Raw genomic sequence first — 16,142 nt, forward strand, 5'->3', positions numbered from 1 at the left:
TTATTTTAAAGGTATCTTGAACAGTCAAATGTGTTTCCATGGAAACACATAAAATTATCAAATCTGAGAAATTCAAAATAAGTGCCAAGAAGATATCTTGAACGGTTTATGAGATATGCTCCGGAAACAAAATTGTACACCAAAAACTAAGTCAAATTTGTTTCCATGGAAACACAAAAAATATAAATCCCAGAAATTCCTAATTAGCAAAAGGCACAACTACTGTAATGAGTAGATGTCTGTACAAAGTTTCAAAAAGATATCTTGAACGGTTTATGAGATATGCTCCGGAAACAAAATTATACACCAAAAACTAAGTCAAATTTGTTTCCATGGAAACACAAAAAATATAAATCCCAGAAATTCCTAAATAGCAAAAGGCACAACTACTGTAATAGTTTGATGTGAGTGCAAAGTTTCAGAAAGATATCTTGAACGGTTTATGAGATATGCTCCGGAAACAAAATTGTACACCAAAAACTAAGTCAAATTTGTTTCCATGGAAACACAAAAAATATATATCCCAGAAATTCCTAAATAGCAAAAGGCACAACTACTGTAATGAGTAGATGTCTGTACAAAGTTTCAAAAAGATATCTTGAACGGTTTATGAGATATGCTCCGGAAACAAAATTATATTTATGAGATATGCTCCGGAAACAAAATTATACACCAAAAACTAAGTCAAATTTGTTTCCATGGAAACACAAAAAATATAAATCCCAGAAATTCCTAAATAGCAAAAGGCACAACTACTGTAATAGGTTGATGTGAGTGCAATGTTTCAGAAAGATATCTTGAACGGTTTATGAGATATGCTCCGGAAACAAAATTGTACACCAAAAACTAAGTAAAATTTGTTTCCATGGAAACACAAAAAATATAAATCCCAGAAATTCCTAAATAGCAAAAGGCACAACTACTGTAATAGGTTGATATGTGTGCAAAGTTTCAGAAAGATATCTTGAACGGTTTATAAGATATGCTCCGGAAACGAAATCGGACAGACGGACGGACTCCTTTTTAAAATATCCCTCCATAACTTCGTTCGGCGCGGGATAATTACCCAGATGAAAACAATTATGATGGTTGATTTAGTTTGAGCAGCCATTTTGACAGAACTGATGACAGAGCTGTCAAAGTTTGCGGGGAAAAAAGGTCAAGGTTCATTTGGCACAAGCGCAGTAATCCGTGCTCAGGCCGGTTAGCGTTTACACTACAAAAATTTAAAGCGAGCCGGTCCTGGTACCGTTCCAAGACTACCTCACTTAAGTGGGCCAGATTGGCACCGTACCAGGCACGGCGCGCTTACGTTTGACCCGTTTACACTACAAAAAAGCGAAACGTGCCATACCTGGTACGCTTAAAATTTGTAATGTATACAGGGTTTAAATAAGAAGTGTACGATTACAATGTTCACAGAGACCATTGCCCATGGGAAGATGTTACTTTCGAAGTTGCGTCCTTGATCTGAATGTAGTTGGGAAGGAATTCCATTGGGCAAAAAGAAATGATGAAGTAAGGCCTTAGCAGTTTGATTTATGGTAGGTATGGCAAAAGCAAATTTAGTGAAATGATCAGTAATTATAAGTGTAACAATAGATAATTTATTTATATTAAAGACTATTATTAACCGAAAATTATACGAAAAGAAAAATTTGTATCTATGTTTTGTCGATTTCAAAAAAGCATTTGATTCAGTATGGCGAGCTGGACTTCTCTACAAATTAGTTAAACATAATATAAACGGTAATGTATATAATATTATACAACTGATGTATCATAAAACAACTTATAAGATAAAATCTAATGATAAATTATCTGAGGTAATTTCTTCGACGGTTGGTGTCAAGCAGGGTTGTAACATGAGTCCAACCCTGTTTAATATATATGTTAACGATCTACAAAACTACCTTCAAAAATCAGCTAGCACCCCGCTGCTTAATGGTCAACCGTTATCCCATCTTATGTTTGCGGATGATTTAGTTTTATTGTCCTCTAATGAGGCTGATCTACAGAATCAATTAAATAATTTATCCGAGTTCTGTTCCGATTGGCAACTGAAACTTAATCCAAATAAAACAAAAATAATGACGTTTCTTAATTCTAAAATAAGTAAAAAGCAAAATTATATATATAAATTTTATTTTGAAGAATTTGAACTCCAAAATACCGAAACGTACAATTATCTTGGATTAACGATTACTAATAATTCTAGCTTTAAAACCGCATTTTTTGACCAAATGAAAAAAGCCCGACGAGCGTGGTATGCGATAAGACAGAAACTATGCTGTACTGAATCCCTGCCCTCTACAGTAATGATAAAACTTTATCATTCTATTGTTAAGCAGATAGCCCTTTATGGGGCAGAGATTTGGGGTTCATACGTTATCAAAAACAAAAACATAATTAAGATTGACAGATGGGATAAATTTGAAGAAAACAGAAGTACGATCAACATTTGTAAATCCATTCTCAATATGCCTAAGCGTGCTAGTAACATGGGATGTCTAGCTGAATGTGGTATCCATCCACTATCTCTGGACATATATCAGCGTATGCTTCTTTACTTCAAAAGATTCTTATCGGATAATAAAAACAAACTCCTAGACACGTCATTTGTAGCGGATTATGAACTTTCTTGTAAAACTGCTGGTTCAAGAAAATCATTTTGTCATAGCATAGGGGTTTTAACCAGATATTTTGAACTTGAACAAAATGACCTAAAAAATAGTGACATAAAATCTGCCACCGAAAAGAAATTTGTCGATCTTTTCCTAATAGTTACTGATCAACAAGAAAATTCGCAATCGATCCATAAACTTTGGACGTATGGAAAAATTAAGCCAAATTTTTATGCGATACCGTTCTATCTGCACTTCGTCAAATCGAAGGCCCATAAAATTGCGTTGACTTCGATTAGGCTTAGCACACACCATCTCGAGATAGAGCGTGGTCGGTATAAAAATATTCCGCCACATGCACGTTTATGTAATCAATGTAATAATAATGAAATAGAAGACGAATATCATTTCATATTTGACTGTAATAAATATAACAATCTTAGAAATTCAAAATTTACGCCAATTTTCAAAAGCAATCCGCACATCTCGTGCAATATGATTAATGTTTTAAATCCCCCAAACGAAATTGCCAGTCAGGTTGCTTCATATATATATAAGTGTCTCCAAGAAAGAGCATCAGAGTTACCTGTTAACCAACACCCCAGTTCAATATAATATGTTTATTATACTAATACTTAAGGTAGAAATAGTTTGTTTATTTTTCAGGCTAGTTTAGATAATTTTCGTTTTAGCTCTATACTGATTCTCATTATACCGACCATCTTTTAATGCCTATAGACTTGTTATATCACATTGTACATCCATAAAGGATCACCCCAGATGTTATGTTACAATTGTATGATCAACTTTTGTTTAAACTGTGTATGCTGTCCTTGGTGGATGCAATGATACAATAAAATCTTATCTTATCTTATCTTATAGAAAATGTGGTCCGATATAACAGTAGTTATCTCCCATTAATCAGAAAGCACACTGTTAATAGATTAGAGTTGTGCTCTCTTGATATGTATGCACTTGCTTTGCAAATAAACATGTCATTCACATACTGGTCTTTTATCGAACTAAGAACCCATCATATGGTGGCAGGATGGGATAAAACACTGGTTTAAATAATGCATGTTATGTTAAAGCGAGAACAAAGTTTAATGGCCTAATATTTTCGCCAGAATTGGGTGTGCTGTCAAATTTGTCAAACGGCACGGCCATTGATTCTCAGGTCCCCAGAATGGACTGGTCAACTCCTTCACCAGCAGAAGCATTTCATCTTTTCTGCCAACGCCTATTGCTTTCCTTTCAAGTCAAAGTTATTCAAGCTGAGAATCAAGTTTCACATATCCTGCTTCAGGTTGGAGATTAAGGCCTCAGACGATTTAATTCATGGACTCTCACAGACGCCCAGAAGAACCAGCGGCTGCCAGGCAGGATACGCCCACATTTTCGAGAGATGGATAGAGAACAAGCTAACAAGAAAGTGATTTTTCCTACAATCAAGGGCCATAATTCAGGAAAATACAATTCGATATGCGCGAACATCGAAAGGAACTGAGATCTTTGTGTTATAAACTTACATTTCAAGTTTCAACAAAATCGGATAAAAATTGTGACCTCTATAGGGTCCACAACCTTGATATACCATATTTTTATGCTATTTGAGAACGAATGGCGGCTATTTTGTCTGTCAATTTTGGGCCGATTTTCACGAAATACGAACTCAGTCGTCCTTAGGGTGTAACGGTGATACAATAATACGTTTTTTTTAAATCGGATAAAAATTATGACCTCTATAGGGTCCACAAGCTAAAATTAAGGAAGTTACGGTCCGATGTACGCGAATATCGAAAGGAACCGAGATCTTTGGGATATAAACTTACATTTCAAGTTTCAACAAAATCGGATAAAAATTGTGACCTCTATAGGGTCCACAACCTTGATATACCATATTTTTACGCTATTTGAGAACGAACGGCAGCCATTTTGTCTGTCAATTCTGGGCCGATTTTCACGAAATTCGAACTCAGTCGTCCTTGGGGTGTAACGGTGCTATAATAATACGTTTTTTTAAATTCGATAAAAATTATGACCTCTATAGGGTCCACAAGCTAAAAAACACGATTTTTCGTACAATCAGGGGCCATAATTCAGGAAGTTATGGTCCGATATGCGCAAATATCGAAAGGAACCGATATCTTTGGGTTATAAACTTATATTTCAAGTTTCAACAAAATCGGATAAAAATTGTGACCTCTATAGGGTCCACAACCTTGATATACCATATTTTTACGCTATTTGAGAACGAACGGCGGCCATTTTGTCTGTCAATTTTGGGCCGATTTTCACAAAATTCGAACTCAGCCGTCCTTAGGGTGTAACGGTGATATAATAAAAGTTTTTTTTAAATCGTATAAAAATTATGACCTCTATAGGGTCCACAAGCTAAAAACGCGATTTTTCGTACAATCAGGGGCCATAATTCAGGAAGTTACGGTCCGATATGCGCGAATATCGAAAGGATCCGAGATCTTTGGGTTAAAAACTTACATTTCAGGTTTCAACAAAATCGGATAAAAATTGTGACCTCTATAGGGTCCACAAGCTAAAAACGTGATTTTTCGTACAATCAGAGGCCATAATCCATGAAGTATCGATCCGATACATGCCAATATCGAAAGCAGCCGAGATCTTTTGGGGATAAACCTATATTTCAAGTTTCGTCAAAATCGGATAAGAATTGTGACCTGTAGAGAGTCTACAAACAACTGTGGACGGACAGGGGCGACGGCATAATACGTCCACATGAAAATGTGGGCGTATAAAAATTGTGACCTCTATAGGGTCCACAAGCTAAAAACGTGATTTTTCGTACAATCAGAGGCCATAATCCATGAAGTATCGATCCGATACATGCCAATATCGAAAGCAGTCGAGATCTTTTGGGGATAAACCTATATTTCAAGTTTCGTCAAAATCGGATAAGAATTGTGACCTGTAGAGAGTCCACAAACAACTGTGGACGGACAGGGGCGACGGCATAATACGTCCACATGAAAATGTGGGCGTATAAAAATTGTGACCTCTATAGGGTCCACAAGCTAAAAACGTGATTTTTCGTACAAACAGGGGCCATAATCCATGAAGTTTCGATCCGATACATGCCAATATCGAAAGCAGCCGAGATCTTTTGGAGATTAACCTATATTTCAAGTTTCGTCAAAATCGGATAAGAATTGTGACCTGTAGAGTGTCCACAAACAATTGTTGACGGACGGACGGACAGGGGCGACGACAATATACGTCCACATGAAAATGTGGGCGTATAAAAATCATAAAGTTATTTTTGATAAATATCAAGAACAGCTAGAGCCAAAAGAACACTTTCGACTGAGTCGTCTAAAACTGCTGCATTACCGATAAAAATCTGATGAATCTCTGGAAGATTTTGTCAATCACTGTAAGCTACAAGCACGGAAGTGTGAATTCTCCCCAGCAAAATTGAATGAGCTCATAATCGAACAGATTATAGCCAGTACACCTGTCCTCGACTTCCAGAAAGAGTTGCTTCAGAAGGACATAGGATTTACACTGGATCAGACCCTAGCTCTAGGTCGTACCTATGAAGCTGCGGAGTCACACATAAAGGGGATTAAAACCATCAGCGCAACACCATCAGTAGACTATCTACAGAAGTATTCACATCCAGCATGTAATAGCTGTGGTACACATCATTCAAAATGACGAGGACAAGCATGTCCAGCCTATGGTACCAAATGCACAACATGTAGGAAGAACAACCATTGGTCAAATGTATGCCGATTATCGTCACAGAATGCTCCTATTAGACATTCTTCAAGAGGACTATCACGAACAAGACGTTCTCAACGACAAAGGTCACACAGTTCTCATAATCGTAATGTCGATCAGATTTCCTATGATCACAACTCCATGGTTGATGACTTTAACTCCCTCACCTTCCATTCAGTCACAGTTTCAAGCATGTGTCTGAGTCAACCTGAAGCGGATGATGAAGCTTATGCTGAAATGAAAATACAGCTGACAAACAGACCAGGCGTACACAGTCTACACTTGAAAGTCGACTCTGGAGTCCAGGATTAACACATTGCCGCTCAGAATCTTTCGTCGCATGTACCCAGCACTGCTCACCCCAGATGGTTTTCCTGTTGAGGCTGTTCGTTCCCCTACAGTAGACACAAGACTAACAGCTTATAATGAAACAGAGATCAAATGTTATGGTACTATAAACCTACAATGTAAATCTCATACAGCAGAATATTTCAAAACACCTTTCTATATTGTTGATGTAGACGTCCCAGCAATACTAGGCTTACCATCTTCGGCATCTTGTAAAGCATTAAAGCTGATCACACTCCACTGTGGTATAACTACGTGCACAATATCCAGATCCTTTTGACAAGATTGAATGTTTCCCGGGTAAAATTACCTTGAAAGTAGACTCTGATGCTACACCTCATGTCGATGCTCTGCGTAAAACGCCCATCACTCTATGTGACCAGATAAAGTCTGAGTTAGATCACATGGAAAATCTTGGAGTCATTCGTCGTATTACAGAGCTTACAGCATGGGTATCGAGCTTAGCTTACTCAATTAAGAAAGATGGTTCACTTCGAGTATGCCTTGATGCACGACACTTAAATCAAGCCCTGCGTCTACCTCATTATAGAATACCTACACTTGAAGAGGTAACTCATCATTTTGATGGAAATTCGTGGTTTTCAAAGTTGGATGCAAAAATGGGCTATTGGGCTGTGCAACTTGATGAAACATCACAACCTCTCACAACTTTCCAAACACCATTTGGAAGATACTGTTTCCAGAGACTACCCCTTGGACTGTCTGTCTCACAGGACATTTTCCAAATGAAGATCGACCAGATTCTGGATCAAGTCGATGGAGTTGTTGCAATTGCTGATGAAGTCGCTATTTCTGCTAAGACTGAGGAACAACACAACAAAATTCTCCATCAATTAATGTCAGTTGCTGCACAGAATGATTTTTAATGTTTTTAATTCAACCAAATGTTTCATTAAGGAGAAAATTATGTCCTTCTTTGGGATGACATACACTGATAAGGAGTTTGCCTGATGCTATAAAGATAAATGATCTAAAACAGATGACCTTGCCTACAAGCAAGAAAAAACATCAAGAATTCCTAAGGTTTATCACCTATATGTGGCCTTTTTATACCAAATCTTTCTGCCATGTCATCCATATTGAGAGATCTTCTGAAGAAGGATGCCGGTTTCCTGTGGGAAGATCATCATGAGTGTTGTTTTCAAGAGCTAGACTGTAGTATCTGATGATTCAACCTTACAGTACCTCGACACATCAATTACGCCAGTCTAAGAGGGCTAAGAGTATCACTACTACATAACAGCAAACCTGTTGCATTCGCATCCAAGGCACTATCTGACGTAGAGATCAGATTTGCTTGTATTGAACGAGAGCTACTCGCTATTGTGTTTGGTGTCCAGAGATTCCACACTTTCTTATATGGTCGTCATTTCCGTGTGATTACAGACCTTTGGTCAGCATACTACATAAATGTCTAACCACTGCACCACCTAGACTTCAGTGAATGATCTTAAAACTACAAGGATACAACTTCTATATAGACTACTGCCCTGGAAAAGGCATGCTGTTAGCCGACGCTCTATCTAGATAACCAAATCTACAGAATAATGATAGGGTGACCCACCATAAATAAATATCTCCAAATATCTCGACAATTACGCCACAATATTTATATATATGCCAAGCCTCAAATCAGTTTCACACAATTATAGTCAATAAATAAACGAACATGTTGTACTTAATAAGCTATGACCATTAATCATCTATAAATAATAGACTGAAAACTGGTTCCAAGTGTCGTCCATAACATCCAGACACTTTTGAGTAAAAGATAGGTTACGTGCCCTTGTTTTGAAATTAGTCTCGCTTAACCAGTCTATCGACCATTCTACGTCTGATTGACAGGTCAGGATAATCAAGACTACTTTTTTACGAAACATAACAGAAAGCTAGAACAAGAAATTGAATTTAGAAATAAGCACTTTAGACAACTCAACAATTGTTTTAAGAAACTTGTAAATGTAAAATAAAACTACTGCTAGTATCATGTTCCTGCTAAAGAAAGTGATTCAGAGATAGTATTTGTACTAAACCAAAAGAAGCCGCTCTTAACGGTACAGTTAATGATAAAGCAATTTAAAAAATAAAACAAACGTAATTTCTAAAGCTGCTGTAATAACCAAGAAGCTAAATTTTACTGCTATTCAAAATCGTCAACAATAGATTTTTTACGGCTGTAATTGTTGATATATTTGTAGAGAATTGCATGTGCCATGGCTATTTATCGACTCAAAAAAAGTGCGGGGTAGTCAGAAATCAGTTCGAGACACGCAACTGAAGCGTGCACATTTAGCCGTGTCGAGACCAACGTTCTGTAGAGTGCACGGGTCACCCTAATAATGATTCCATAAAATTGAATGTTCGAATTAATTTCATACAATTCGAAACTGATTGTATTAAGCTATTACAAGACACAACTCGATATGATCCAGCAGTCCTGAACGCATTACAAGACTACATTCACCAGGGATGGCCGATACTCTCAAACAACTACCTGCCAGACTACGCAGCTACTGGTCAATTCGTGATGAACTCGTAGTACATAACGGTATCATTATGAAAGGGCAACGAATTTTGATTCCTGATGCCATGAAAGATGATATTACAGTCATCAAGGTATTGAAAAAAAAAAAAAATGATTGCTCAAAACACAGTCTATTGGTATGGTGTTAATGATGATATTGCAAAACTAGTCAAAGGCTTAAGATATGCCAACATAATCAACTAGCTCAAACTAATGAAAGCTTACTACATCATGAAGTACGTAGTCAACCATGGGAAGTAGTCGGTACATACTTATTCTACTTTGACCAAAACGAGTACTTAATTGTAGCTGATTACTTTAGCAAATACTTCTTCGTCCGTAAACTCCCTCAACAGTATACTAGGGTGCTGTCATTAATCAGCTGAAACAGATATCCAGAAAACATGGCATACCAACACGAGTGATAAAAGTGATAATGGTCCACAATACTCTTCTGCAGTATTCCGCGATTCTGCTCACTCAACCACATCACATCATCACCCCATCACAGTCGATCAAATAGTTTTGTCGAACGTCAGATCCGCACTGTGAAAATGACTTTGCATAAAGCCAAACAAGCAAACTCTGATCCACAACTTGCTCTCCTTAATCTACGTTCAACCCCACATACTCAGAATATACCGTCACCAGGTGAAATTTTGATGGGGAGGAAACTGCAAACTAACTTCAATGTACCATGCCGACAACAACCTAATCGTTCCAACGAAACTATCCTAGAACAATTATAAACAATGAAGCAAACTCAAAAAGAATACCACGATAGATCCTGTAAAGATTTACATCCACTCATACAAGGTCAACAAGTACCAGTGCAAAATTACAAAACCTTCAAGTGGGAACCTGCACAGTTCATCATATCGAAGTGTCAAGAACCCAGATCATACATGGTTGAAACATCCGATGGAAGGATCTTCAGGAGTAACATAATTCATCTACGAGACTACCTAATTCAACGTCAACTAAACAAGTTCGTTTTAAAGACAATCTATTAAACCATAATCAACACCTGCCATCACCAACTCTATGTCCTGCAGTACGGCAACAGCAACCAGATAGATCTGCAGTTGCGCGTGTGGCACCAGATAACCAGAGACACTTAAATCGATCAAAATGTGTTACTAACAATAACTTAAATAATCTAGTTAAGAAACCTGAAAGATTACCTAAAATACTATGTCCATTCAAAGATTGTGTTCATATTGCTTCACTGTGTGTTTCGTATATTATCATTATTATCCTTTATTTTATACTCAAAAAGGGGGGTGTAACATATAGTTAATGTGGTCTGATTTAACAGTAGTTATCTCCCATTAATCAGTAAGCACACATTCTGTTGGTTCCAATCTTTATAGGCACAATGGGGACCACATTTGGCAATCTCCTCATCATAATTTTGTAGGGGGTTGACCGTTTAGATTTTTTGCTACGGGGATTTGAAGTTGACTGGGGTAAAAATCTTACTTCCACACAATGATTGCTCTGCAGAAAGACACTTTACACCCCCTATCCCTCCGCTCTAATATCATCAGTATTGCCCAAAACTGCTATGAAATTGCAAATTTGATCCCTTTTCTCCAATTCTAGACCAAAAAGTCAACCAAAAAATGCTGGAAGAGGGGAGAAAAAAATTAAGGAAGAAATTGTCTATTTATAACTTGCACTACATTCGTCCATCATGAAATAATTACTAGCCTGAGTCCTATATACCTCACATGTTGCTGCTGTCTGAACAAATCTGTTGTTATCTAATAAACAAACATATGCAATGCCCTGGCCAAAGATTATAAAAATCCATGCATTTTCAGATGAGCAGTGCGGCATTCTGCAAACACTATAATACATCAGAAAACTGCGGAATCTCAGACAGAAATTTAAAAGCACATGAATTTTGAATTTCACACAACATTTTTATTTTTGAACATAAATGCATTCTGTAAAAAGATGAGATAAATTCAATATAAATATAAATTCAATATACACAGTTTTTCTCTGTTAACGTAGTTTCAAGTGCCAAATTGTGGTCAAATCTAAGATGTTGAAAGATGCAGTGCCTATCAATTTTAAAATATCTCCTATATAGCTGTATTTCCACAGGATAAGTAACTTGAAATAATCTGATTATGTAACACTACAACAGTTTTTTCATCAACACCCCCCAGTATGGAGTCTGACACATTTCTGACCAATCAAAGATCTCCCTGTTCACTCTGGCCTGTCAAATGATTTACAATGGCGATGGTGCATAAACTTTCCTGACCAAGAGATATACACAACCGTCAACACACAAGCCCTTTATGTTATCTTCCAATATGAGAGGCCATGATAAACACAAGGGTGTCCTTGTCAAGCTCAGAAACAAATTCATCACCAAAAAGCAAAGTTTACAGAGGTCCTCGGCTGGAACCCAAACTGATTACTATTTGCCCTCCACTTCAACCGCAGGTGTCATAGAGATCAGGGATGAAATTGATATGCGTCATCGTTCTACTAAAGCCAGTCCAGGAAGTCATCGGGTTTTGAGATGTAGACCTGAAATGTTAAATTTGGAAGAGAATGAGAATTCTGGGGCGAATACTATCCAGGGAAACGGGTCATTGACATCCAGAAAATGGTCAAAATGTGGAATTCTGTCATTCAGTTACATGCAAGGGGAGAAGAAAGGCCTGTGCAGTACCAAATTTCCAGCCCGTTAGTGAGCAGATGTGGGGATCAGGTTGGATGTAATTCATCAAGTGTATGAAATGCACATTTATCTCACCTGTTTTGCTTTTTTTATTTTAATACTTGTGTTGAGGTCAATCATTCCACTCTATGAAACATTACCCTGGCACCTGAAATGATAGAAAGCTGGGGATAAATATGCAATAAAAAACAGTGAGAAAATAAGAAAGAAAAAAAAAGATAGGTTGCCAGGCAACGAAACATACGCCCACAGCAGCTATATCGTCCGGGCAGTCAACAAGAGTTGTCGCATATTTTTAATTTTTTCGGTAATGAAACATTTATAATACATTAAAATCTGATTAAGAGTAACAACTCCGTCAGTAATTATAAGAAAACTATTAGAATTTGTTTGGTTTTTATAAAGTTCTGTCCCATGCTAATGTTTAGTATACAAAAGTTTTAACATCATGGATTTAGCTGTTCAAGTCATAAAGATTCATTGAAAATCAATATACTTGTTCGTCTCAAGACCTTAAGCTCTGTGTACCAATCTGAAGTCAATCGTATGATAATTTTAGCCTCTAGAGTGTCACAAGATTTTTCAAAGTGATCAAGGGCCATAACTCTGGCAGTAATTATCCGAAATCGTTGAAAATCAATATGATTCTTCATCTCATGACCTCAAACACTGTGTATAAATTTAAAGTCAATCGGATAATAAATTACGCAGCGTCTGTCAATATTTGCGTTTATTTTGAAAAAAAATGTGTGAAAAGCGCTGATTTTAGCGTGACTGCGACCTCTGGGCAAAACACACCACTGCTTCCAGGAACATGCTACACGCTTATACATAGCAAAATCGGATTCAGAAACCTTTTCAGTAATGTGTTTAGGAAACGTCCCGCCACAAATGGCAGACATATTCTAAATATGTTAACATGTAATTATTTTACACAATTGTAAACGGCAGAAATGGAATCAATATTAGCACATCATTCCATTTTGCTGCCAAAAATAGCCGCAATCATGGAAACATGCAAAATATGTGAACATGTGATCATTTTACACAATTCTAACCGATAGAGATGGAATCTCCGCCCCGAAAACCTATATCCTGTTACCATAGCCGACTACTTAATCAATATCAGCACATCATTCCATTTTCCCGCCAAAAATTGTGACCACCTTTAAAATAGGCAAAATAGGTGAAATTGTGATCATTTTACACAGTTGTAAATGGCAGAAATAGAATCTGTGCCGTTGAAAACCAAAGACGACTACTTAATCAATATCAGCAAAATAGGTGAACATGTGATCATTTTAGACAGTTGTAACCGTTAGAAATGGAATCTGCGCCCCCGAAAACATATATATTGACACCAAACACTACTACTTAATCAAAATCAGCACATTTTCCCGCCAAAAATGGTCACCATTTTGGAAATATCTTCATGATGTGATGAAAACTATCTGAAATATAGTCACGACCCCTGCCAATATTAATACATTGCCAAATCACAGCTAATATGTCGATAACATTATAAATAAGGTGAAAATAAAAAAAATAAGTTGGATTATTATCGCAAAATGGCTACCCTCAAATAATGGTCTGAAACCCATATTAGAAGACCTACTCAGAAAAAATGGCAACATTGGTTTTTTGTCATTAAACATCAAAACCTTCAAAATAAAGCTTATTCCACGATTTCTACCCAAAAAGCCGATGGATGGGAATTATGTAACAAACCGAATCGGACTAGGAATCGAAACGCCAGTTGACTCAATGACAGACCTTAAATGATACAATGCGCAGACTTTATTATACAACGCGCACGCGCTAACCATTCAGCCATCCAACCCTCCCCCACCAATTAATTAATAGGCCTATATGCGATTTTGAGCTTAACCTCTACTTGCGCCCTTGAGGTTACTACTTCGATTTCGAAGTAAACTCACATTACGCACAATAAGTAAGTTTTGAATTTGATAATTAAAGAGATATATACAAACAGGGGCCATAATCCATGAAGTTTCAATCCGATACATGCCAATATCGAAAGCAGCCGAGATCTTTTGGAGATAAACCTATATTTTAAGTTTTGTCAAAATCAGATAAGAATTGTGACCTGTAGAGTGTCCACAAACAATTGTGGACAGACGCGACGACAATATATGTCCACATGAAAATGTGGGCGTATAAAAAGGTTAGGGCTTAAATTATCGCCTTGTCTAACTCCGAGGTCCAATGAGAAAGAATCTGTGAGCTTGTCCTGGATTTTGATAGCCGACTTACTTTTCTGATACATATTTTCAATCAAAAAGTAAAAATTTGAACCAACTCCAATTTCAAGAATTTTTTTATAAAGTCCAACATGAATTACCATGTCAAATGCTTGTCTGAAGTCAATATAACACGGAAACATTTTCCCCCCTTTGATTGACAGTATTTGCCTGTCAAAGTTTTCAAAATGAACATATGATCTGAAGTTTGATGATTTTTAGAAAAGCCAATTTGGTATGATGTTGTTAGTACACAGAAATTTATTCAATCTGTTATTTAGTACCGCATTAAAAAGTTTACCCAAATTACCTGTTATAGAAATTCCTCTATAGTTGGACGGATTACTAAGACAAAAGAAATTCAAAACAGAGGTGTCTTTATAAATTGCAAATTTGAAAAAGTTATAAAGGATGTTTTATTTGGCTATGAGAGAGAGAGAGAGAGAGAGAGAGAAATGGGGTTTTTGTCCACTGGACACAAACTAGGGAGAGAGAGAGAGAGAAATGGGGTTTAACGTCCACTCGACACAAACTAGGCCATTTCGGGACTAAAATATGGTTTAATTTTATTTACATAATTCGCGTGTGCGTAGGGGTCTTTAGCAGTGGGAGGAAACCGGAGGACCCGTAGAAAACCCACGAGGTTGGACAGGCGACCCTACTCCTTGTCACGTACAACCGGGGGTTCGAAACCACGCCAGTCGACTCAATGACAGACTTTATGATACAGCGCGCGCTAACCATTCAGCCATCCACCACCCCCGACACAAACTAGGTCATTACAGGTCTTTAGCAGTGGGAGGAAACCGGAGGACCCGGAGAAAACCCACGAGGCTGGACAAGCGACCCTACTCTTTGTCACGTACAACCGGGGATTCGAAACCACGCCAGTTGACGCAATGACAGGTCTTATGATACAGCACGCATGTGCTAACCATTCGGCCATCCAACCCACTTATTTGGCTATGAAGGGCAGGTACATGTAGGAGAAAATATGGGAGTTGTGACCAAAATCTTTTTGGCCGCTATGACCAAATAATGTTTGGCCGTTATGACCAAATTATATTTGGCCGTTATGACCAAATATGTTTTGGCCGTTTTTGCTTTTGGCCGTTGTGTCCATAACCCAGCAAAACAGTAGGACGTTAAACCCCAATTCATTGCATTTCATTTCTCATCTCAAATTGATTCGTAATAAATTTGATAAAATCCAACTGCAAAATTTCCCCCAAAAAAGCAAAAAAAAAAAGCAACATGCAATTTGATACACTGACTTTAAAGGAGCTAAGTCGCTAATATTTGAGACCTAGAATTGACACAAATGGGTCGCAATGCATACAATAATGTACCGGTAATATGAATGTATATAAATTGATTTTCATTCAACTGTTTCTGTTTTTACTGTTGATCTAATTTCTAATCAGTTAGGTTCGGCGAAATCGAATTTCAATCTCTAGCGACTGGTTATTCCTTCCTACGCCGATAGTATTTATTGGGCATGCTCTCCAGATAAGAATATAGCGTCACCATTTGACATGACTTGTGGAATATGCCTAGCCTCGTTTTTCGAGTCCCTTATTACAAATAGCGCTGAAACGTAGTATTATGGTACACGATTCGTGCTCCTTTTTTTTTTTATTGGATATCACTATCAGAAGGCCATCTTTTCCCGGTAAGATGACAACATGAATGTTGATTTAAACCGACAAATAAATCGTGTTTTCAATGTCGAAGATTTTGGATGATATTGAGTTACAGACTTAACCCCTACTTTAAGCCGGTGGTAATTCATCGAAGTGATTCATAGATACATGTAATTTTACTTGTAGTAATGTAAGTTAACAGGATAGGCTCCGGGCTCGTGCTTGAAGTCATTTCCTCTTGATCATGCGCACTTCAGT

General features: G+C 37.3%; 1 long non-coding RNA gene across 1 annotated transcript; it reads right to left on the bottom strand.

Annotated features, from left to right (window-relative positions):
- Positions 1-11,195: 11,195 nt before the first annotated feature.
- On the bottom strand, positions 11,196-16,135 carry LOC126831745 (uncharacterized). The gene is made up of 3 exons (XR_007684292.2): positions 16,013-16,135; positions 12,056-12,128; positions 11,196-11,826 (listed from the first exon to the last, which is right to left on the bottom strand). It is a non-coding gene; the product is annotated as an uncharacterized LOC126831745 (long non-coding RNA).
- Positions 16,136-16,142: the final 7 nt, after the last annotated feature.

This window comes from Patella vulgata, chromosome 1, assembly GCF_932274485.2.
Source record: "Patella vulgata chromosome 1, xgPatVulg1.2, whole genome shotgun sequence".
Lineage (NCBI taxonomy): Eukaryota > Metazoa > Mollusca > Gastropoda > Patellidae > Patella > Patella vulgata.